This window comes from Triturus cristatus, chromosome 1_1 (assembly GCF_964204655.1).
Source record: "Triturus cristatus chromosome 1_1, aTriCri1.1, whole genome shotgun sequence".
Taxonomy (NCBI): Eukaryota; Metazoa; Chordata; class Amphibia; order Caudata; family Salamandridae; genus Triturus; species Triturus cristatus.
Window position 1 is genome coordinate 246,495,850 of NC_140579.1, and position 25,095 is coordinate 246,520,944.

Sequence of the window (25,095 nt, forward strand, 5' to 3'; positions counted from 1 at the left end):
ACGTTTTTTCTCGTGTCGAGGGGGATCCATTTGAAGATCCTGCGGAGCAAACGGAGGGTGTTGAAGCAGGACACGGAGACGGCGTTGACTTGCCTGGTCATGGAGAGAGTGGAGTCGAGGATGACCCCCAGGTTGCGTGCGTGGTCCATGGGTTCCGGGGCTGTGCCTAGTGATGTGGGCCACCAAGAGTCGTCCCAGGCGGATGGGGTGGGTCCGAGAATGAGGACCTCCGTCTTGTCTGAGTTCAGCTTCAGTCTGCTGTCCTTCATCCAGTTGGCTACGGCCTTCATTCCTCTGTGGAGGTTAGCTTTGGTGGTGTGGGGATCTTCGGTGAGGGATATGATCAGCTGGGTGTCGTCGGCGTAGGAGATGATGTTGAGGTTGTGTTGTCATGCGATGTGGGTGAGGGGGGCCATGTGGATATTGAACAGCGTCGGACTGAGGGAGGATCCCTGTGGGACGCCGCAGATGATCTCGGTGGTTTTGGAGCGGAAGGGTGGGAGGCGGACGCTCTGGGTTCTGCTGGAGAGGAAGGATGTGGTCCAGGCCAGGGCCTTCTCTTGGATACCGGCGTCATGGAGGCGTGCTGATAGGGTGCGGTGGCAGACCATGTCAAAGGCTGCTGATAGGTCCAGGAGGATGAGGGCGGCTGTTTCTCCTTTGTCCATCAGGGTCCGGATGTCGTCAGTGGCGGCGATGAGGGCGGTCTCGGTGCTGTGGTTGCTGTGAAAACCGGATTGGGAAGGGTCCAGGATATTGTTAACTTCGAGTTAGTGGGTCAGCTGTTTGTTGACAATCTTCTCGGTCACTTTTGCTGGGAAAGGGAGCAGGGAGATGGACCGGAAGTTCTTGAGGTCCTTGGGGTCCGCCTTGGGCTTCTTCAGAAGGGCGTTGATCTCGGCGTGCTTCCAGCTTTCTGGGAAGGTTGCTGTCTCGAAGGAACAGTTGATTGTTTTCTGGAGGTGGGCCGCGATGGTTGCGCTGGCTTTGTTGAAGATGTGGTGAGGGCAGGGGTCCGATGGGGATCCGGAGTGGATGGAGTTCATGGTTTTGACGGTCAGGCGACTGGTGCTAGTGGTAGCCGTAGGGGTGGTGCACTCGGTGGTGGGTGCGTGGAGGTCGGAGTTGAAGCTGTCGTGGATGTCGGTGATCTTGCGGTGGAAGAAGGTGGCCAGGGAGTCGCACAGGTCTTGAGATGGCGGGATGTCGTTGGTGTTGGAGCTGGGGTTGGAGAGTTCTTTCACGATGCTGAAGAGATCTTTGTTGTTGTGTGCGTTGTTGTCTAGGCGGTCCTTGAAGGGGGTCTTCTTGGCGGTCCTGATGAGTTGGTGGTGTCTGCGGGTGGCACTCTTGAGGGCTGTATGATTGTCTGGTGTTCGGTCGTGGAGCCATTTCTTCTCCAGCTTCCGACAGGTGTGCTTGGAGATCCGGAGGTCCTCGGTGAACCAGGCGGCTTTCTTGTTGGTGTGGTTGGTTGTCGAGGTCTTGAGAGGGGCGAGGGTGTTGGCGCAGTCGTTGATCCACTGTGTGAGGTTGGTCGCGGCGGTGTCTGGGTCGGTGGGTGGTCTCAGGGCGAGGGCGGTAGTCAGTTGGTCCTTGGTGACCTTGCCCCAGCAGCGGCGTGGTAGCCGTTGGGTGCGGTGGTGTGTGGTGGGTTTTCTGAAGGTGAAGTGGACGCATCTGTGGTCGGTCCAGTGTGGTTCGGTGGTGTGGTTGAAGGAGACGTGGGGGCTTGCGGAGAAGATGGGGTCGAGCGTGTGTCCAGCGGCGTGGGTAGGTGTCGTTACGAGCTGTTTGAGTCCGAGGTTGGCAAGGTTGTCGATCAGGGCGGTGGAGTTGGCGTCGTTGTTGTTCTCGAGGTGGAAGTTCAGGTCCCCGAGGAGGATGTAGTCCATGGAAGCGAGGGCGTGGGTGCTGATGAGGTCGGAGATGGTGTCACTGAACTGTGGGCGGGGTCCGGGAGGTCTGTAGATGAGAGTTCCTCTGAGGGTGGTGTTGGGGTCGGTGTGGATCTGGAATTGCATGTGCTCGGCGGTGGTCAGGGTGTCATTGGTGTTCGTTGAGATTTTGATGGAGTCTTTGTGGATGATGGCGATTCCTCCTCCCACTCCGTAGGTGCGGTCTCTGCGGGAGATCTTGTAGCCCTGTGGGATGGCTATGGCGATGTCTGGTGCTGAGGTGGCGTTCAGCCAGGTCTCCGTCAGGAAGGCGACGTCGGGGGCGGTGGAGTCTATGAGGTCCCAGAGTTCGATGGCATGCTTGCGAGCAGGGTGGGTGTTGAGGAGGATGCAGCGGAGGTGGTTGGGTTCTCTGGCTGGTGGTGTGGAGGGTTGGATGCTGGTGAATCTGCAGTTCCGGCAGGTGAAAGGCCCCTGGGTGCATTTCGGGGTGGCCCGGTAGCAGGGGTGGTCTCGTCTGGTGTTGAGTGCGTGGAGGGTGCTTGCGTCATAGTGCAGTCTGGCGCTGCGGGGGGTGCGGGGTCCAGGGGTTCTGGCGCTGGGTGCGGTCCAGGCACGGACGTCGGAGCACCAGCGGCGCGCCGGCTGCGCGCGTCCGCTGAGCGGCCGCTTCGCGGCCTCCATATGAGGGCAGAGGGAGGGAGGAGCAGCTGGGAGGTGGGAGCGGGGCGGCCAATGGGGGTGAAGGGGGTGGGGCTGCAGGGGCTCAGCGGCGGGGGAAAACCCGGGGAAAAAAACAGCGGGAAAAGACGGCGGGAGAGGGACAACAGAGTACAGGGGTACAGAAAGCAAAACACAGGGGCACAGAATGAAAAAAACAAAGTGGCACAGAAAGCCAAGCGCAGGGGTACAGAATAAAAAAAGGGAGCGAGCAGTCAGGCGGCAAAAGCGGCAACGGAGGTTCAACCCACAGGGGGCTGCGTGGCGGATGGGGGGAGCGACCTGCCTGGTGACAGGGTCAAAGGTCGCTCTCTACCACCGCTTCGCGGCCTCCATATGAGGGCAGAGGGAGGGAGGAGCAGCTGGGAGGTGGGAGCGGGGCGGCCAATGGGAGTGAAGGGGGCGGGGCCGCAGGGGCTCAGCGGCGGGGGGAAATCCGGGGAAAAAAACGGCGGGAAAAGACGACGGGAGAGGGAAAACAGAGCACAGGGGTACAGCACAGGGGTACAGAAAGCAAAACACAGGGGCACAGAATGAAAAAAACAAAGTGGCACAGAAGCCAAGCGCAGGGGTACAGAATAAAAAAGGGAGCGAGCAGTCAGGCGGCAAAAGCGGCAACGGAGGTTCAACCCACAGGGGGCTGCGTGGCGGATGGGGGGAGCGACCTGCCTGGTGACAGAGTCAAAGGGAGCAGTATAATTACACATCCCAACCCCTTACTTGTGAATCATCAACAATAATTAAAAAAAAAAATAGATGAATTTATTTCTCGATTAAATCCAGGTTATGGTTAAAAAAGCATAAGCTAAACAGGATGTAGATAATCAATATTTATATTACATCAAAACATCGTTGTAAAACACAGTGATTACATACAATTTTCATTAAAAAAATGTCACATAAAAACAAGAAGAGTACATAGAAAAGACAAAAAAACGATGTAATTGTATGGCCCACATCCGTGATTGTTTCAATTCGAAGCTGAGACTCGATACAATAAGTTTAATGAGTATTCAACAGTCCCAGCGGCCTCACAGATTGTGTTCCTTTTATGAAGCGTTGACGTGTTTCGATGGTATCTTTATATAGCCATCTTTATCAAGACCTGGTTATTTATAACTCTCACAAGCATAAGATTAAAACCTGGAACAGTTACGACCACCTAGATAATAGAACACACATGTCAGTAAGTGTAGCTTAAATATTAATGGGTCATACAGTGGTTCCAAGCCTAACAGTAATTAATTGACAGCAAGCTATATATTATATTATCAAGGTTCTATACAATTTGTTCAAAACATAAGGAAGGATATTATATTTAACAAACCATAGATAGTCCCATGGAGCAGACCCCTAGAGTTTATCACTTTACTAGTCTATGGTCTAAAAAGACTATTGGTAGAATATAGCAATTGTACTGTTCTCCCCACAATCGTACCACATTAAAACTTGTCTCTTTCAACTTTCAAATTGAAGTGTCTATCATACTCCTCCAATGCTAATTATAATAAAAAACATAGTAATTCACCTATTACTGTAGTCAGGTGAAAGCAACGCCAATCTGGGTTTAAAAATTGTCCCGGGGAATCAAGGGCATATACCTCTTTGTATCTTTTTCGGGTCCCACTTGGCAATGTGTGGAATATCTAAAATTTTAATGATAACAAACATGTTATCGGAACTATGTAGTCACTAAAAGTGAGACTTATATGTTGTAATGTACATTCATAATAATTGAGGTGTCTCACCTACAACGGATCTATAGGCCACATGGTATGCGTTAATGGCACACTGAGGTATATTAGCTTCACATGCAGAACTAGCTTCGATCAGGTGGTTGAATTAAGAATTCTGCAGGAATATGGAAATACACTCAGGTAATGTTGACTGGCAGGTTATTTAGAAAAATGTGTACACTTCCAGTTGGTAAGACATATTGAACATTTTAACCTACTCAATAAATACCAATCAGGTTTCCGTGCAGGTCACAGCACCGAATCAGCCATGACTCATATAATTGATGATGCTCTACAAATCCAAGATCAGAACGGAGCCTGCTTACTCATCCTGCTAGACTTTTCCTCAGCCTTTGATACCGTCAAACATGATAACCTGATAGACCTTCTGAAACACAGAATGGGATTATCTGGATCAGTTCTAAATTGGTTCACTTCATTCCTCCAAAACAGATTGCAAAGTTTTAAGGTCAACCACTCATTGTCCAAACCCGTCCCGGTCACGTTAGGAGTCCCACAAGGGTCTTCACTATCTCCGACACTGTTCAATTTATTCATGGAACCACTTACTGAAATTCTCAATTCGTCTAACGTGCAATATCACATGTACGCTGACGACACACAATTATACCTTAAGATACATACCCTAGAAGACATCAAAGCGCTCAACTCAACTCTGGGAAAAACCCAGACCTGGCTGGCAGAAAACCATCTAAAACTGAATGCCCTCAAACCCGAATTCCTACTAATCGCTCCTCCCGCTCAAGTACCCAGAATGCAAGAATGGATCATGCACCTTACTGCACTCAACTGCCAACCTCTCATCGTTGACTCGGCGAAATCGCTGGGAATTACACTGGACAGAAACCTCATTATGCAAAAACACTTCAGCAACGCAACAAAAGGAGCAAATTTTCAGATACATACTCTGAGAAAACTGAAACCTTTCCTGCCGCTAAAGGACTTCAAACTGGCAGTACAAGCTCTAGTCATCCCAAGAATTGACTACGGGAGTGTCTCTCTCTGCGGCCTGCCCAGAGCTACAACGCCCCTCTAAGAGCCTCAATCAACGCTGCAGCAAGACTTATCACCGGCTCCAAAAGAAGCTCCCACATATACCCTGACCTAAAATCCCTTAATTGGCTACCTTTTGAAGCTAGAATACATCTGAAAATAGCATGTATGACGCATAAAGCCATTCACCACAACGCACCAAGATATTTGGTAAAGAAACTAACGCCCTCATGTGGGGTCAGATCTTCAAGAAGTGCTAAAAACCTTCTACTGAAACCGCAAAGTTCAACAAGAAGAAAACATATAAACGATCATTTTCAGGGATGGTGCCCAGAATCTGGAATGCTCTACCCCCAGAAACTAGACGTAATCCCTCTATGGCATCTTTCAAAAAAGAAGTGAAATCGCTGCTCATGGCTAAATTCACTTGAGCATGGACTACTTTTATATTGCTACCCAACATATCTTCTACATAGAACCTTTTATTGCCTATTGTCCAACCAGGTTTCCTGGATACTGTATCTATAACTTGCTTGATATACATTGAATGTTTTGTTATGTACCTTATACCCATTTAGCTATGTTAGGAAGTTTATACTATCATTGACCAGCATTGAACCTTATGTTATTTTCTTTGTACTTATGCAACTATGACATCTACCCTGTAAAGCGCTCTGATACCCGCAAGGGTCTGGTTCGTGCTATATAAAACTTTCAAATAAAATAAAATAAAATAAATAAATAGAGACTGTATGGTCGCTAATGGTGAAACATAAGTATTGTAGTATACACTAATAACACTTGAGGTGTCTCACCTAAAAATCATCTTTAAGCCACGTGGTATGCGTTTATGGCACACTGAAGTATATTGGGTTTTGTGGGCGTCAATGGCCTTGATCAGGTAGTTGAATTGAAAAGTCTGCAGGATTGAATGAATACACTCTGATTATTCTATCCCCAGTTATACTATGCTTGTAACTCATCTCCCTAAGTTGAGGTAATATAGCAGGTAACCTACCTTTTAGAGATATTTGTTTCACGAAGAGAACAGATGTACGTGTCATCTGTTATCGCTGCTGGTACACCTCATGGATAAATGGTTGCCCCAGCATATATCCCTTTTATAATTAGGGTCTGTGGGAGAAGAAATATCGATATGTGTATATCTGACAGATTGTTTGTCGTAGGAAAAATATAAGCTATCTGGAGGCCCCCTCTTGTTTTTAGGAAAACAAGAATATTTCTTGAATGGTTAAATTTCATGTAGCCGGAAGTCCAGAGGGTGACTATGCATATCCCAGGGGGTAAATTAATACAGGAACAGTGGACAGAACCAGGAGGAAGCTTATATTTTTCCTACGACAAACAATCGGACAGATATACACATATCGATATTTCTTCTCCCACAGACCCTAATTATAAAAGGGATATATGCTATATTTCATATTCAATAATTGAAATTTTAGACGGATCATATTCAACACAAAAAACCTTTTTGTTCAAATTTCCATCTTCTTGGTCTATGGACCAATTAGTTGAAAAATTGAAGGCAACAGTTACTCAATTAATAATCGGACAAAAATAATCACAGACTCATTGTTTGCAATTTTGTTACATTTATCTAACTCAAAATGCATTAATCTTAGAAAAAATACCCCAGGAGAGATAATACACTCTAAACTGTCAACAAATAATCAATCTCGAGATAACATAAGTTGCATGGAGAGGATAGATGAAGAGACATCAGACATGTGCATAATCAAATCTCGATTTGAGAAACATAGATGAAGAGACAAAAGAACATGGATTATAACGAGGAAAACCACCACCCAGGCCTAGGTAGCGGCAGGGGACCCCCAAACAAAAACACAGGGATCAAAGACTCAAAAATCAGGATAAGGATAGGACTAGAACAGCTAGGCCTCTCTGCAACCCGACAATCAGCAGCGCACCCTTTCTCGCCTTACGCCTAATGCAGCAGCCGCATCTGCCGCCCTCGCTTCCAACCCCGCCCCTAAATCACCTATTCTTTATACCCTACCATACAGATTCCATCCCATTAAAGTTGCTAAATCACCCTTTCTAGCTACAGGATTGGTCAAAACGTGGGGCGGATGATCACCCTATCATTAAGTCATGCTCCCTTTGACTACCCCATTGTCCGGTTATTCGTTCCCACATATTTAGTATGCATCCCTATGCTCTCATGAGGTAAATATATCAAGTTATGGACAATTTTTTAATACAGTTAACATTTTGTGGATTCACACACACTGGAGTTGGCTGCATGTCAAGCGTCATGTCCTTCACCGTGCCATGCTCTTTCAGTTTGTTCAGCATCTTGGCTATGTAGTCATGTGGTTTAGGCGCGCTGCAAGTTTCACTCATCACAGTTCGGCTAACTTAACTTAAAATGGAGACTTGTCCATTTACTAAAAGAATGGAAAGCAAACATTAATTAATAATGTGATAATGGAATCTTCACTGTTAACCACCCACCATAACTCTAGTCCATGTTAACAGTTATCCTAACATAGCATAAACAAAAAGCAGCATTAATTATTCAAGACAAAGCAACTCATGTCATTCATTTTTCTACATATACATGCGATATGCCGTGCAACACATGCATAACACGCTCTACACACAATATTATTACAGACTTGAGGCCAGATGTAGGTGGCCAAATAGCGAGTGGTAACACTGAAATTCGCAGAATTTCAGCGTTTGCAATCGCTATTTGGCTGCGAGCAATGTAGGTGAGTTCAAACCTACTAGCAAAATAAGGAATCGCAAAATTGCGATTCCTTATTTTGCTCTTGCATTTAAGGAATCGGAAATTGCGTTTCCTTAAATGCAATGTAAGTTGCACAAAAGAAAGTGCACTTTAGCCTTAAGGAATCGCTAATTACTACCAACTTCAAGTTGTTGGTAATTAGCGATTTCCTTTAAAAAAGCACTTTTTTGCATTTTTTAAAGTGCCATGTGGCACACATTCATGCCCTTAGGGCATGTATGTGTGCCACATGTGCACACATGCACATTTCAGGGGTGCAACAAGGTGTCCTTTTGACACCCTGGCACCCTTGAAATAGCGCCCGCTATTTGCCATTCTTTAATTGCGAATCGCAAATAGTGAATATCTTCCCATTCATTCCTATGGGCCTCCTAGCCCATAGGAATGAATGGGTAGGTATTCTTTATTAGCTAATCTCAATTTGCGATTCATTATTAAGGAATGTTAAGGAATCGCTAAAATTTTAGCGATTCCTACCTACATTCAATTTTGCGAGTCCTTAATAGCGAATCGGTAAAATTTGCTATTAAGGATTCGCAAATTTGATTTTACCTACATCTGGCCCATGATTATTTACGTACTGTTAAGATTAATTCCCATATTGCGAAGCAAATTCCCCATGTGTGGTGTGTAGCTGCATGCCATTTCTATTTTCTACTTAAAGTTAGTACGTATTACAGGGGTACTTGATTCAAGCGAGTTTCTTTTTTTTTGCGAATCACTGCTCCATCAATTCCCCCCTCTGATGGCTTTTGAAGCCATCATAAATACTCACCATACCGAGTGCCACCTTTCATTTTATCTAGAGTTTAGTATCTTTCTCTCCTTTCATGGCACTCTCATTTAATCTTTTCATTATATCATAATACTCTTCATTTATTTCTTCTAATTCTAATTCTATTTCATTTCTTTTTCTCTTTATTCTTCTCTTTTTATTCTCTTTATCTGATAGAATTTTTCTTCTCTTCATGCACTTACAACATTTGTACGCTATTATTATTGTTAAAACTATTATTGTTATTGAAAGTACTGGTAACCTGTAATAGTCTTTCGTACCACACACATATTATATCCCAGGGAAAACAGGATCAGTTCCACCCTTTAATCCCCAACCTCCAGTAATTTGGAAAGTATGTTCACATTCACTAGTGCCAATAAAATAATTGTTGTAGTTAATCTTTGCTCTCAACAAACATAACTTCCCTTTCTGTGACCAGTCCAGGGACCTTGCAGCATATGTTTCACTCTTTTCATACTTTCCCTCTCTAAATGCCCAAGGTGATTCTTGTGTTTTTTGCTTAGCAGCTTTTTTCTGGATACTTTCTCTTCTATGTTCTACCATATCCAAAAACAGCCTTTCTTCATAATGCAATCAGCAGGTTAAATTATTATTATAAGCATAGTTTAGATCTAATGGCTTAGTAATATGGAAAAATTCACCCATATAACATGCATGTTTCCCACTTTCTACTTTGTTTAGTTCTCGGATAATTGGGACTTTAGAAAACACTAAATCTACATCTGTATATTGATACTCCAACTTACCTTAAATGTAAAATAGACTACTAAGTACACTACATGAAACAGCATATGTTAAAGAAAGATGATGGTACGTTATACCCTCAGAGACAGACGATGGTAATTTCATACAAACATAACATAATTCACATTCATGGTGTTAGTATACTCATACAACAGTTTAGTAAACACATTTAAAGAAGTCATTAATTAATTCATCACGATGTAAAATAATTGCACCTGATTGCTTATCATTAGTTTTCGTTATCTGTTTAGCTACATCTTTCATTAGAGACATCATTAGTGTTATTTCCTTTGTTATTCACGTTAAAAATTGGTATGACAACAATTAATAAGATCCACAAGAATGTTAGTAGAAAGACGTTACATAAGAAAAATGTAATACATTTACATTTTAGTTTAGATTTTTGTTGTCCAGTCACTTAATTTCCTGCCATTCTAGTATACTATAAAAATTGGGAACAAATCTAGCAATTATTCTATGTTATGGCCTAAGAAAAATCGAATAAAACCTTATCTACTACAAAGAAAAAGTGGTGTAATCCTACACCTAATGACATTCGTCTTCGCCTTCTTAGGCTATTTCTGAGTCCACAAATGTCTTGACCTGACAAAATGTTCTCCACCTCAATTTGTAACGGTTCTTCTTCAGGGGGTCTTAATTTTTTCTCATCTTCTTTTTCCGTATCACTACTCTTGTGTTCCTCGCTTAGGCCTAAACTTTCAAACTCCTCGAGGATTACATAGGTCCATTCAGGGGCTTTGTACTTTCTGCAGGGTATTCTTGTTCTTTTCGATCTTCTTCTTTTGTTTTCCACTAAATCTGCCTGATCTGCCTGACTTGAAATGTTGTTGCTTTGTTCTGGTCTTCATCTTAATCTTCTTCTTTCTGTTCTGTATTTTAGTCTTCTTGCCCCACTTGGACAACAATCTCCCTTTCTAGGTGTCTATGCCAGCACTATCTTATCGCCTTCTATGTTCTGTTCACCATTTCTCTTATTTTGTCTTATTTCTATCTGTTTTCCTTGGCTGTCTTAGTTTTCAGTCTCTGTAGGTTCAGTGCTTGATTCTGTCTCACTAGCTATTTCTCCTTCTTCTAATTCTTTTGTGAGCTCATTTTCTTCAGGAACGGTCTTTAAAACCTCAGCTGTTTCTTCTTCTGTCTCAACAGCTGTTTCACCTTTATTTATTTTTATTTATTTATAAAGTTTTATATAGCGCTAGCTAGACCCGTGGGTATCAGATCGCTTTACATACACAAAGGAAAAGAAGAAGTTTCATTACATCGCAAGACATGAGGATGCATAAATATATAAGCAAAAACATCACCCTTAATTATACAGTGAAGGAGTGAAAAACGCAGGTAGTTGAAACAGTCATATAACCCCCATTCTTGAGAGTCAGAGTGAGAGGGGAGTCCATTATTCTATCGATGCCTAGGTTGGTTGGCTTGGTCAGAGAAGTATTAGTTGAGGAGCAGGAGTTTCAGGTCCTTTTTGAAGCAAGGGAAGGAGGGGTTGCATCTGAGGTCAGTAGGGAGTGTGTTCCATATCCTGGGAACATTACCAGAGAAGGATCAGCATTGGGTCGCTTTCCTTTTCAATTTCGGGGGGATGAGAAGAAGTGAGTTGGTGCTTCTCAGAGTTCTTGATTTTCCTGCTTTTACCAGTTTGCTGTTCAGGTAATTGGGGGATTCGGCGTGGAGGGCCTTGTGTGCAATGCAGGCCAGTTTGTAAATACATCTGCCTTCCATGGGAAGCCAGTTGAGTGAGTTGAGGGAAGGTGTGATGTGTTCAAATCTTTTTCCACCAGTTGTGAGTCGAGCCGCCATGTTAAGGAATGACCGTAGTGGGGCAAGGTGAGCTTTTGGTGCACCTGTTAGAATGACGTTCCCGTAGTCCAGTTTAGAAAGGCCAAAGATTGTACAATTGTCTTAAGATCATCCTGGGGAATGAAAGGTTTAATTTTCTTGAGGTGTTTTAGAGAGTAAAGCGCACCTTTTGCAGAGGTTCTTGATGTGGTCTTTCATTGATAGGTTCTTATCCAGGGTAATGCCTAGTGATTTTACAGAGTCAGATAGGACGAGGGGGCAGTTTAGAGCATCAAGATTCTTGAGCCAGCCTTGAATAGGTCGGTGGTTACTTTTCAGAGTGAACAGTATTAATTCCGTTTTGTCCGGGTTCAGCTTTAAGTGGTTTGCGTTAAACCAGGTTTGAATCTTGGTTAGCGTGGCATTGAGGTGTTGGACATCTTTGGGTGATTTTATTTTGTGGTATATTTGAGTGTCATCTGCATAAAGGTGGTATTGAACCCCTGCTTGCTTCAAAATAATTGCAAGGGGTTCCATGAAGAGATTGAAGAGGGATGGTGAGAGGATCGGGACTTCAAGTTTGACACGTGTTGGTGCCGAGAGGCAGGAGTTGATTTTAATTTATTGCGAACAGTGCTGGAGGAAGGAAGTGAACCATTCTAGTACTGTGCCATTAATGCCAGAACGCCCCTTCAGAGTCTCAATTAAAGCTGGATGGTTTATTGTGTTGAATGCTGCTGATAAGTCAATAAGGATGAGGAGACAGGCATCCCCTTCATCTAAGGCTCTGTGGATATCATCTGAAATATTAAGCATCGCTGTTTCAGTGTTTCCTGAAACCCGATTGAAAGGTGTCCAGCAGGTTGAAGTCGTCAATATGTTTATTGAGTTGTTGGAGAACGCATTTCTCTAATGTTTTAGCTAGGAACGGAAGGTTGGAGATAGGTCTGAGGATGTTGAGCTCGTTGGGGCCGGCCCCTGGTTTCTTGAGTATAGGGGTGATTTGTCCTAGTTGTAGGGAGTCTGGGACCAGTGGTGGTGCGTCCATTGGGGCGCTGGGGTGTTGCCCCACTATCCAAAAAGAAGAAGACAGTACCTGTCCAAAAAACGATATATATTAAGGCCTAGAGGGTAGGTCCCTAATTTCACACAAGGCTACACTAGAACAGCGCGGAACAGAATAGATGACATAAAACACCAAACCATGGGATTAGATACAAAAATATATATCTCTTCTTTTTTATTTTGTTTTTTGATCATACAGACATTTTCAATATTTTCAATCTTTAAACTAATAGGTCCATTTACAAATCAATCAGGAAGCACACATATGTATATAAATAAATACATTGTTCAATGTCCCACGCGTGAATATAGTTCATGCATACAAACATTCATTCCACACAACAATCAACACAATAATCAACACAACAATTCAGGTCAAGGTAGTAAAAACTATCCAGTGGATTGTATTTTACCCCGCCTGTACCTGCCCTTCATTTATGCTTAGGGGTCCCCCTCTCGTAATTGGTGTTGCCCCACTAGCCACATCGCCCTAATTCGTGCAACCACCACTCTTGCGCTGCCGCTGAAAAAAGACGGCAGACGCTACTAAACATGCGCGTCAATTGGTCGCTGAAGGGGGTGGGGGCAGTGCTGCAGCAGCACTCAACAGGATTTGAGTGACAGTCAGACTGTCACTGATAGCGGCACGTAGTGAGCATGCTCGGGCTTGGGCTGGTCATTTTTATGACCAGCCCGAACATGCGCACTGTCAGCCACTAGTATAGCTTCAGTAGGAGAGTGAGGGAGGGGGGACCCGAGAGGCCGTTGCAGCCCCCCGGTCTCCTAGTGGGTGGGCCGTATCTGTGCCCTAGCCAATGAATCCAGTGACGCTGCTAATGCAGCAGCGTCTGGATTGGCTGAGAGTCTTAGCCAATTCAGACGCTGCAGACACCGGCCGCGCAGTCTGAAGTTGTTCCTGCTGCAGACGGACCTGCCCAGACTTGTTCCTGCTCCGGAGTCCGAACAGGCCCAGGAACTGGACACAAAGGCGGCGCGTGTGGGATCGGGGTCAGGTAAGTCAAGTTTTTTATTTTACATTACACCCCCCCCACCCCCGAGAATTGCGAGCCGCGACTGGCTGTAAAACAGTAATTGTGCGAAAGAAGGGAGAGCTGCCCATTATCAGACGATTGGAGCAGTGATAGCGGACATTGTGTAAAGCATTGCACCGCAGTTTTCACAGTCCATTTCTTTATAATGAACAGTGTTTCCATCTTCAAAAACGCTAGAAGAAATGGCTGCGGCAAAGAGCTGGTAAAAACCTGGGGCACGTAGGACATGAAGTAATGAATGTATTTTTTCTTTTTATATGTACTCTGATCGTTTTCCACACCGTCCAAAAAAGAAAAAAAAATAATTGAAAAAGGCCGCCTCCGCCTTCATGCAGTCAGAGGCCACTGTTCACACAGCCCCCCATTGAGGAAAACTGTAAATTTCAGGACACAGCTTTTCAGCATCCAGTGCAGGAACGTATTTTTATGTTTGCTATTTAAATAATGGATTTGGCAATGCCACGTATACAAAAAAGCTGCATTTTCAATATTATTTTTCTGGACATTTTTTAAGTATCATCAGTGTATGCGACGATTTGTACTTTGCAAAGAGGGGGTGGATATTGCTAGGATAGTTTTAGGTTGTGACTAAAGGGTGCTAGTTGAAGCTGTTTAAAGGCATTATATTTTTTTATATTTATATGAAATTGTTAAAAGCACATGTTTACGACAATTAATGAAAGGTTTTGGGTGCAAAAGGACCGCATAATGTGCTTCACGTCATGTGCCAAAGGCTTACAGTCTTATCTTTAGTTTTATGCGATCAGGATATCTGCACGCTGTCATGCTGTCTGAGGGAGCTGAATACCATTCCTGCATGAGCGCGCCTGAAATCTCACCACAATGTGCCCATGTGGATTAGAGTGTGAACCAAGCACTAGTTATCGTTGGCATCGCTAATAAACCTAATTTTTCCACCGTGAGGAGTGCCGTGTCTTACTTGTGAATTTTGAACGTTCATACGGCCCATATTTTGGCATGGCACGTAGGTGTGCAATGTGCAAACTCTCAGCCATCTCTGTGCCAAAGTGTCAGGTCACCTGCTTTGGCACCATTTGAATGAAGGACATCCAAGACATGGTATGTCCGGGCTAAGAATATAGGAGTTACTAAAGCAACTGGCTTTGATTGTTTTATAAATACAGACGGATAGGTCAGCTCCATTAAGCAGCTTGCATAACCTGAGAGGTAGTTCTGCTGTTAATGGAATCTGCCTGCAGCTTCTATGCTGCCTGCAGTTCGCGCACAGATGTAGGTAGACCCGGTTAAGAGCAAAGTAGAGAGAAATGAAGATGAATTGTGGGTGTGTAATAACACAATCTGAGATCTCGGCGTGCAGGCTCCTATTCCCACTCTAATGATCTCAGCAGTTGTGGTGTTAAAGGTGATTCCAGCTTCCTGCTCTCGGTGGGAGTGCCTCCTCATGCCCCTGCTCGTGCTCATTGCTACCACATACTGTTACTCTAAAAAAAATAAATAAAAAAAAATGAAACCAGGTACCAAACAATACCCGCACACTATCCTTGTCACTTCACGCATATCTCACCAAAACCGTGCGTAAACTAATCTTATACGGTGGCGTGGCAAGGGTGCCCTGGGCCCTCATGCAAGCAGGGGAAATGGGACATCCATGTCCTGGTTTAGTGGTAAAAGAAAACAACAAAGATGATGGTGTAATTGGCCATTCCAATACCTATACCTCAGTGTCACTGCGCCTGTTGCACTATTGGAGCCTACACTTTGATTCCAGGCCTTCTGTTATTACAGCAGAATTACTCAGGCCCGTCACTGAGCGCCTTAGGTTTTACTATATTCTTAAACTTCTTAAAACTTTCATCCTTCCGTGATATGCTTCAACTCAATAGGGGATCGGGGAGGATTGGGGGGCACTACTCCTCCCGCTTTCTGTTGCAAGGGTGGGGGGCGTGTTTCCTTATCTTGACATGTGTGCGTGGAGTTTACGGGCCAGGAAAGAGAAGCCTGCAGTGTTGATCACCACCTGCTGTGTAAAGACACCTGCTTCTATGCGCACTTTTAAATGGTCCAATCAGTGTGCATAAAAATATGCTCTTTTCACAGTCCTACTAGGCTTTCCTGAATGTTTGATGATGTCAGCTGGGTTTTCAGCTATGCCACATCATTCACCGGATGGCTCATTTAAAAACCGGGAACCGTCTGTTTTATATATATATTGTTTACGATGCTTCTTCTAAGATTCACGTCTCCCGAATGTATTTCAGGCTTTGGTCGAAACTTCTTTTTAACACAGATTCATAATTGATCGAGTACATGATCTTCTCCCGTAACCGTTAGTTGAACGCTTTCCACTGAGCAATGTGGTGATTTGCAGATCGCGTATTCCTGCATTGCTGACCCAGTTTCCGGCCTTACTTCACACGTGGACATCATAGGCAGCCTGTCAGACATTTACGCTGACGTTGTTTGTGTTCTGCTTTTGAGCAAAATTATGCCATGTGTTGTAATAGAGGATTGCTTTGGATAAAAAAAAAATCATATAGCAGGAGCACCAAAACAATGCAAAGGGAGCAAATGCAAGTGACTCTTGTTCTCTGTTTTTGGGCATTTTATATTTTTATGGCAAATTCCATTCTCGCAACAGTCTTGGTCCCGAGAACACATTTAGCACTGGAAAATAGAGCAAAAAACAAGCCAGTAATGCATACAAGTCGGTTAACACACCTGTTGTACAGATCTACGATCAATGCACTGATTCTAATGCCTGCATGTCGGCCTCAGCCTTTCATCCCGAAATTGTAAAGATAGTAGGTCAATCGAGTAATACTAGCACGAACTCCTGATATTTACAACGCTCCATAAGTACAATCTTTTATTTTACATGTTTACTTGATCTTGCATTCCCACGAGTGAGCTATTTTATAATGTTGTTGTTTATCTGTATTTTTTTCTGAGCATACTTTGAGGCTTGAGCCATGCTGGGTTTATGAGGGGCTTTGATTGAGCACGCAGGCGCTAAGGCTAAAGCCAAACAAAGTGCCTGTCAGTGGGTTGGCCTCTCTGCAGAGCACACAGAACAATATTTGTGTATTCCATTTGCAACTGAAATTCTGTGTAAATGTGTGTGAAGGGGGTACACTGATGTCAAATACTTGCAAGGCAAAAGTAAGAGAAATTAAAGTGCTTATATTTGAGGGAGTGCAGTGCATGTTGGGGGCAGTGAAGTGACAGATGTGAGGAAGGGCATTCAGGGAAGAGTGAAAAGAGGATGCTGAATAGGAAAGAGAGGGGGTTGAAGATGTGCAGATGGACAAGATATGCAGAGAAAAAGAGAGTATAAATCTAACATAAAGCACACATAATTGAAGGCCAAAACTCCTTCCACAGGCTTCAATGCTATTTAATTCAGACTCACTATTTCAGAATTTCTGAATTTAAACATTTTCAATGTTAATTGTTTATTGATGTGTGTTGGTCCATTGCAAAGTTGTTTGTGGGTGGTTATTTCAAACAGGTTGGAGAGGTTCTGTGCAGTGGTGTCTTCTGGGTTGTTCCAGTGAAAATTGAAGTCACCCAGGAACACGTCTTCTGTGTCTGTTAGGGAGAAGTGAGTTATTAGGTCGGTTAGTTCTTCAGTGAAGATGGCACGTTTACCAGGACGATGGTAGATGGTGTGGAATTTGATGGGCGTGATGCCTTTGATTGTAAATTCAACACCTAGGTACTCAAGAGTCTGGTATTGAGTGGATTTTAATCTGGTAAACTGTAATCCTTCTTTGTGAATGATAGGTAGGCCGCCACCTGTTTTGATCGGTCTGTCGTGTCTGATGATGTTGTAGTCTGGAGGGGTGAAAAGGTCTAGGATGGGGGTAGAATGGTCATTGAGCCAGGATTCTGTGAGGAATGTGATGTCTATTTCTTCCGCAAGTATAACTTCAGCAATCTCTGTGGCGTGTTGTACTGCTGATCTGCATTTGAGGAGCATGCACGATAGAGGACGGAGAGCCTCAGTGTTGGTGTGTTCTGTATGTATAGACGTGTATAGAGCAGGGGGTCTTGGCCAGCTGGCAGGTCTAGGGATTATATTTGTGCTCACTTTAACAGGGATTGCAAAAGAGGCCGTGTTCTGGCTTATTGCGAGGTACGAGTCGTTGATCTCCTCTGCTTCCCGTTCTGAGATAGCGCATATAGTTTGGCTAAGTCGATGAGCCTGATTCCTCACCTTCTCCTGGTTCAATAGCAACCTCACCTTCTTTTAACTCAACAGCAGTCGCTTCTGTCCCAGTATCTGGTGCCCATTGTACTCGACTTGTGCTTGGCTGTTCATTGTCAAAATGTTCATCAGAATCTGTCACTCCAGACTCTTCAGCTTCACACACTTCAGCTACTGGTTGTAGATTTGTTTCTCAGTTGCTGCTCTTTGGTTCTTTCGATTGAACTTGGGACTAAACGGGTATGGCTTGCATGAATCCAATTTGGCAACCTAAAACACTTCACTGCTGTGGTCGTCACCAATATGATTTGGTAAGGGCCGCTCCAACGTCTTCCTCGTGTGCTTCTTCACTAGGACCCACTCACCAGGATTCAGGTTGTGTGCTTGATCCCGCTGAGTCGGTGTGGCATCTCCTCCAACCTGGTGAGACACAGAGCACACCAGGTCAGCCATTCCTCTACAATAGCCCAGCACATGTTCATCAGATAGGTTCATCAATTTATTTGCAGGTATGTATGCTTGTCTCATTGCTCTTTCCATCAACACCTCGTGGGGACTTAATCCAGTCTTTTTGTCAGGTACACTTCTGAGACTCATCAACACCAGGGGCAAAGCGTCAGGCCATTTTAGTGGTGTGGATGCACACACCTTCCCTAATCTGGACTTTATTGTGCCATGTATTTGTTCCACAATACCAGATGCCTCTGGTCTGTAGGCACAATGCAATTTCTGTTGGATTTGTAAAGCAGCACAGATCATTCAAATTATTTCATTATTAAAATGCAATCCTCTGTCTGATTCCAAAGTGACTAGAAAACCAAATCTCGGGATTAGTTCTCTCAACCACAACTAGGCTACAGTAAAACTGTCATTCCTTCTCATCGGGTAGGCTTCCAACCCAGCGAGAAAACAAACAAACAATGACTAAGACATACTTTAGTCCATTACATGGAGGCAATTCAATAAAATCGAGTTGCAGTCGGGTAAAAGGTCCTCCAGCTCTCCCAATTACACCCCAACTTACTACTATCTTCCTTCCTGGATTTTGTTTTTGACAAATCACACCTTTGGCACAGACTTTCAGCGATCAGTCTAAACTTGGGATTGTACCAGGACTACTTGAACATTCTTACCGTGGCGTCTCATCCAATGTGCGCATGTCCATGGTACATCCTGGCCATGTGAGAAAGCAATGAATCTGGAAATACTGGTCTTTCATCATAATATACCCAGGTCTCGTCATCATTTGTCCTACAGCCTGCTCTCTTCCATTCTTCTTTCTCTTTGTCACTAACCTCTTCCTGCATTTGTCTTACCTCGTCCCAAGTCTCAAATGTGGTGGTGAACATAAGGTGGCATTCGGTAATTCCTCTTTCTATCGATCTATTTATGGCCAGGGTATTTTGAGTACAGTAATGCGCCAATTGATCTGCGTATCTGTTACCCCTGGTCACATTATCGTCTGCGGATTGATGTGCAGCACATTTTACAACTGCAACTCTTTTTGGTAACTGTAAAGCTTCCATTAATTCCTTTACAGTTTTCCCATTCCGAATTGGTGAGCCAGAGGAGGTCATAAATCCTCTTTGTATCTATAACTGACCAAAGTCATGTACGACTCCAAAGCCATGCTGACTATCAGTGAAAATCGTTACTTTTAGACCTTTTGCCAATTTACAAGCTCTAGTGAGAGCGACCAGCTCTGCAACTTGAGCAGAATTTATGCCTTTTACATATGAGGCTTCCCGGGCTCCAGTCAAGGTACAAACAGCATAACCAGCACACAATTCATCCTTTGCATTCCTCATACAAGATCCGTCTACAAACAATTCACAATCAGATTCTTCCAGTGGTTCATCTGCAATGTCTGGGCGGGGCTTAGTGCAAAGCTCCGTCATTTCCAAGCAATCATGTTCTGCTTCTTCTCTCACTTCTTCACATCTTGAATTTGGTAATAATGTGGCAGGGTTCACAGTACTGCATCTTACCACTGTCACGTTTTCAGCACCTAGGATCACTCTCTCATATTTAGTCAGCCGACTATTTGTCAGATGTTGAGTCCAAGTACCAGTTAGAAGTATCTCAACAGAGTGAGGCACATAGACCTTCACTGGGTAACCCATCACAATTGATTCACTTTGTTCCAAGCTCACACAAGTGGCTGCTACTGCTTTTAAACAACCAGGTAATGCAGCGGCCACAGAGTCCAAAGTAGCGGAAAAATAAGCTACTGGGCGTCTTGCCATTCCATGTTTCTGAGTTAGGACCACAAGCGCACATCCATCTTGTTCACAACAGTATAATACAAATTCTTTAGAATAATCTGGCATTCACAAAGCAGGTGCTTGACAAAGACTGTTTCGCAACCGATTGAAAGATTCCATACTCTCTTCATCCAATACAATTGGAACTTTCACATACTTTAGTGTCAACCTTTGCAGGGGTTTTGCAATAAACGAAAAGCCACATATCCACTATCTGCAATATCCAACCATTCCCAAAAACATCCTCACTTCCTTCTGATTTTGGGGTGGATACATTTTCTTGATTATACTGATTCTCTCTGGGGTCACTTTCCATAGTCCCTTTTCAATCTTATGACCTAAGTTTTGAACTTCCTGTCTACAGTACTGTAACTTTGATGGTGAAACCTTGTGTCTCCTCTCTCAGCTAAATGGTTTAGTAAAGTATTGGAATCAGTTAAACATTCCTCTCGTGTTTTAGATGCCAGCAATAGGTCACGATGTATAGGACCAAGACAGAGATTCCCGGTAGTTTTAGAGTTTCCAAACCTTTTTTCAAGATTTGATTAAAGATTGATGGACTTTCAGTATACCCTTGAGGAACTCAGCACCACGCCAAAACACGATTGCCGAACCGGAAAGCAAATAAATATTGGCTATCCGGACGTAAAGGGATGGAAAAGAATGCTTGACACTAGTCAATGAATGTATACCATTCAGCGTCACATGGAATTTGGTACAAAATTACACCAGGGTTTGGTACCGCCGGGCAACAAGGCACAACAATTTTATTCACCTTTCTCAAATCCTGTACTATTCTATATTTTCCGTTGGGCTTTTTGATACCAATAATGTGCGAATTACAAGGACTGCTCAATATTTCTTTAAAAATTCCTTGTTCAATCATCTGATCAATCACAGGTGTGACTCCAGCAATTACTTCTGGATTTTGTACTGTGGGGTATTGGGATACACTGCTCCATCCTTCACTTTCACCTGAATGGGGTCTACCTTTCTCATTAATCCAATCTCTCTTCCTGTGAAATCCCACACATTTGATCTCACTGTACCGTTTAACTCTTCTGATAAATCTTCTTCTGTCAGTAGTGAATATAATTCGCTTAATTCTGACTCTCGTCGGGCCATCATTATTTTGTATTCAACATCTTCATCCGGTGTCATTATTGCAGTAGTGCATCTTACCACTGTCACATTTTCAGCACCTAGGATCACTCTCTCACATTTAGTCAGCCGACTATTTGCCATATGTTTTGACTAATGTGTTTGTTTGCAACGCCTACAACTTGAATAGTTTCTCCCACGAGGGGTAGATTTGGGATTTCTTCTGCTCTCACAGTGGAATGGGTAGCACCAGTGTCCAATAAGAAGGTGATGTCTTTTCCTTCCACCTTTCCATTAATGAATGGACCTGACTGATCTACCGCTAAAGATGTGCCAAGTACGCATTCTTCCTCCCCCCTCAGGCACCATCACTGCTACGCATCCAACTCACTCTCACTGCAACGCACCAAATCTGCGTAGCTAATGGATTCTTACCAAACTGCTCTTCTCCTTGAAATCCGGAAATTGCACTGTACATCTGCATGTGAGTATTCACGTTGGGAGGTATAGGCTGTTGTGGCACCTGTAACTGGGGCATAACTACCAGTTGCTTCTGCCTAGTCACATCATTCTGCACCTGTGGATTCAAATTTTGATTTACTCCGTTACCACTTTGTACAGATCTACACTCATTCCCAACTTCCCGCAAGCATGACAAGGATATTTTTTCTTCACCTCTTCCTTACTCATTTTAAACTTTCCACAAATGTCACTGTTTGTCTGTCCATCCTGACTCAGTTTATGTGTAACATTATTAGTTTCTTGTTCTGCCAATTTCACTTGTGCCCACATCATTTTCTCCTTTAACTTTTTAAGACGAGATTCAATGTCGTCGCTGCAATATTTGGCATATCTTAGAATTTCGATTGATTTGCTTTGCTTGCATAGCATAGCATATGCTGTGGTATTATGGCACCACTGATTTCAGATCTTAATCCATATACAAATCGATAGACAAAATATGTCCCATATCCTTATCTCCAATATTCTCAAACCCACTATACTGTTTAAATACCTGTAACAGCCTCTCATAATAGGCTTGAACAGACTCTTTAGGCTCTTGGGTTGTTCTGTCAATTTTAACCCAATCTGTTTCCTTTGGACTGATTTTTCCCTTCAAAAAGGTAATGGCTTAATGATACTTTTTCATCACCTCCTCAGATTGGGCACCTGTTTTTGCATCGCTTGGATACTCATCTTTTGGTCGATCAACAGTAATCTTACACTCTGTCCACAAATCAGCAGACCCAAGGCACTGCAAAATACGAACCAGGTTGACTCGGAAACTAGCCGGACTATCTAGAGTTGAGACAAAATGACCCTCAGTTGACATATCGGACGCTAAAGTTTAAGTCAAGAATGTATATCTATCTATATGCCTGTCCTATCCTCTTTCTCTCCCTCATTTCTAACTTTTCTATCCTTTTCTCCTGCACCTAGTACTCTATCAAAATTTTAGCCAGCAAGGTGGTAACCGCATAAACAGTGAAGTACTAATGTTCTGTGCCAGTCGGGGTTAACCATGCAACAAAATTTGTGATTGTATACATTTAATAAAAAAATAAAAAATAAAAAATCAGCAGGAACCACTATTTCAAATAGACCATCCAGATCTTTCAGTAATACTTTTGAAACCTTCACAAATCTGTCCACTTGCTTATACCACTCAACCGTTTTCTCTCGTAATCTGGGAAAATCAGTGGTAAATGACAATGTATCTTGTCTTAGTCCAAGGTACATGGACATATCCTCCACCTGGAACTTCTATCATGGGACAAACTCTTTCTGCCTGTTCAGTTTCTTTTAGTGGAAACATGAATGTTCCCTTTCCACTGGCTTCTTCCTTCTTTTTCACCCATTTACTTCTCCATTTTTCTATCATTCCCCATTTCTTCAAGATATTTATCAATTATTTTATCTGCAATCTTTTCCCTGACGTACTCAAACTCTCGAAGTCTTTATCAGTAAAAGCCATGCGGTACGTTTTCTGTAACACCTCTGATTTTTCAATATCTACTCCAAATTCACTTGCCACTTCTGACAGTTTCTCATGGAAGTTCTTTGCTCTCCAAGTAATACTTTTGCACAAAAACAACAACTCTTCATCATTATAAGTCCCCAATCTATCTGGGCTTATCGTTCCGATAATCATTTCTTCCAAATCTACTTTTAATTGACTCACATTCACACTTTTAGGCTGTACATCAGTTTAAGTTAACTCCTTAACCCAATTACTGAGTTCTTCTGAAGAGGGACCCGTCAAACTCCCAGCTATTGGAGTTATTATTTGTCCTAATTTCCTTGGCTCTAATTGAGTGCTTCTCCTTGGGGTTCCAGTCTTTATATCTCCGACCGGTACATCCAACAAGGTGTTATTTTGTCCACTTTGGCTCTCATTATTCACTATGTTACTCCTAACACTACTTCTTGGGACTGCTAAGGTAGGTATTTTCTGTAAATTTAAGTTTTACCCAATTAGTGGGATCACTGGACCAATAGTCACGGGTACTGTCAGGGCTTCTGCATTCAAATGTAATTGATTTAATTTCTATATTTGTTCTATTCTAGCCTTATTTAATAGACTAACTTAATTCTCTCTTATTTGTTTAGCTAAATCAGTGACTTGTGGAGTCAATGGAGTTACGTTTACTGTTTGTGGAGCACTTGGAGTCAACCCCCCTGAACTTTCTTCATAAGGCAGAGGTCTTTTTATCATCATTTCTTCTAGTAACTCATCATAACTTTCATCTAAACCTTCTCTAGATGCCTCTAGATTTTTCAGTTTTTCCTTACATTTAGCTCCTATTTGACTCTCTACTGTCAGGACTGGGTATAAACCTGCAGTAACTACAGCTTTTCTCCATCTTTTCATCTGATCCTCTCGCCTCTCAAAAGGATAACCTCCGAAAAATCTCCTATCCCTTCTACCTCCTCTATCCTTCTTTCTCTCAAATGCCTCTGCTTCCCACTCTTCCAATGCTTCATACTGTGTGAGTCTAGGATTTGGCTCCAAGGAATTCATTTTGTCTCTCAAATTTTGTAGAATCCTTACGTTAAAAGTATCAAACTCAGGAAAGGCTAACGCTCCATCATCCTTAGTATATTTCATCCAGTTTTCTAACCATACATACGTATGATATCCTCGCTTCATCATCATATAAGATGTGGGCGTTTTAGAGGGCGGAATAGGAATTCCCTTCCTTGTCACAATCAGCCTGTCCTTATTAAACAGATTCTTTTGTTTCTTCCACAAACCCATCTTCAGACTATTCAATCAGCAATTTAGTACTCAATTAGAATACCAAAACCTATCCGTATTTTCCTTTTCCCAGTTGTCAACCTTATCCTATCCCAGCGCGTCTTACACCAACTAACCAATCTCTTAAAACTATGTATTTTCAGCCTTGTCCAATGTCAACGCGTCTCGCACTAGTCACCCAATCAACACTCCACTCACCTCCACGGTCTGACCAATGCCAGCGTGGCACTTTGTGACGTCAGTATTACTCCTGCTACTGACCCTCCCTTTACAATCTGCTCCTCGAGAAACACCCGCTGTATTCTCCAATACCAGCGCCGCACCTCGTGACATCAGTATCACTTCTACTACTGACCCTCCCTTTGCAAAGGTTTGCTGCAATATTTTTCTGAATTGTTCTTATTCAAAATGTTGTTAGTAACAACATAAAAAGACAATGCTACCTTGTCTGTTCCACTAAATAAAGAGATAGTCTTCACTTTTCAAAGAGATTTTCTTACACTGCAAGCAATAATAAGGTCCAGCGTTATCTTACTTCTCTGTCAAGCTCCGGAATAACCTACCTACTCCTCTCAAGATCGCACCGAGTTATCACAAGAGGGTCTCTTCACATACAAAGAGGATTGTTCCTATTACTGTTCCTGGCTTCCC

The 25,095-nt window shown here is 43.2% G+C and overlaps 1 long non-coding RNA gene across 2 annotated transcripts in view; it reads left to right on the forward strand.

Annotated features, from left to right (window-relative positions):
* Positions 1–13,299: 13,299 nt before the first annotated feature.
* LOC146870080 (uncharacterized) overlaps positions 13,300–25,095 on the forward strand; it is a 35,502-nt gene continuing 23,706 nt past the window's right edge. For both annotated transcript variants that reach the window (XR_014958960.1, XR_014958958.1), the window contains exon 1: positions 13,300–13,592. This is a non-coding gene — a long non-coding RNA (uncharacterized LOC146870080). The remainder of the gene's footprint in view (positions 13,593–25,095) is intronic.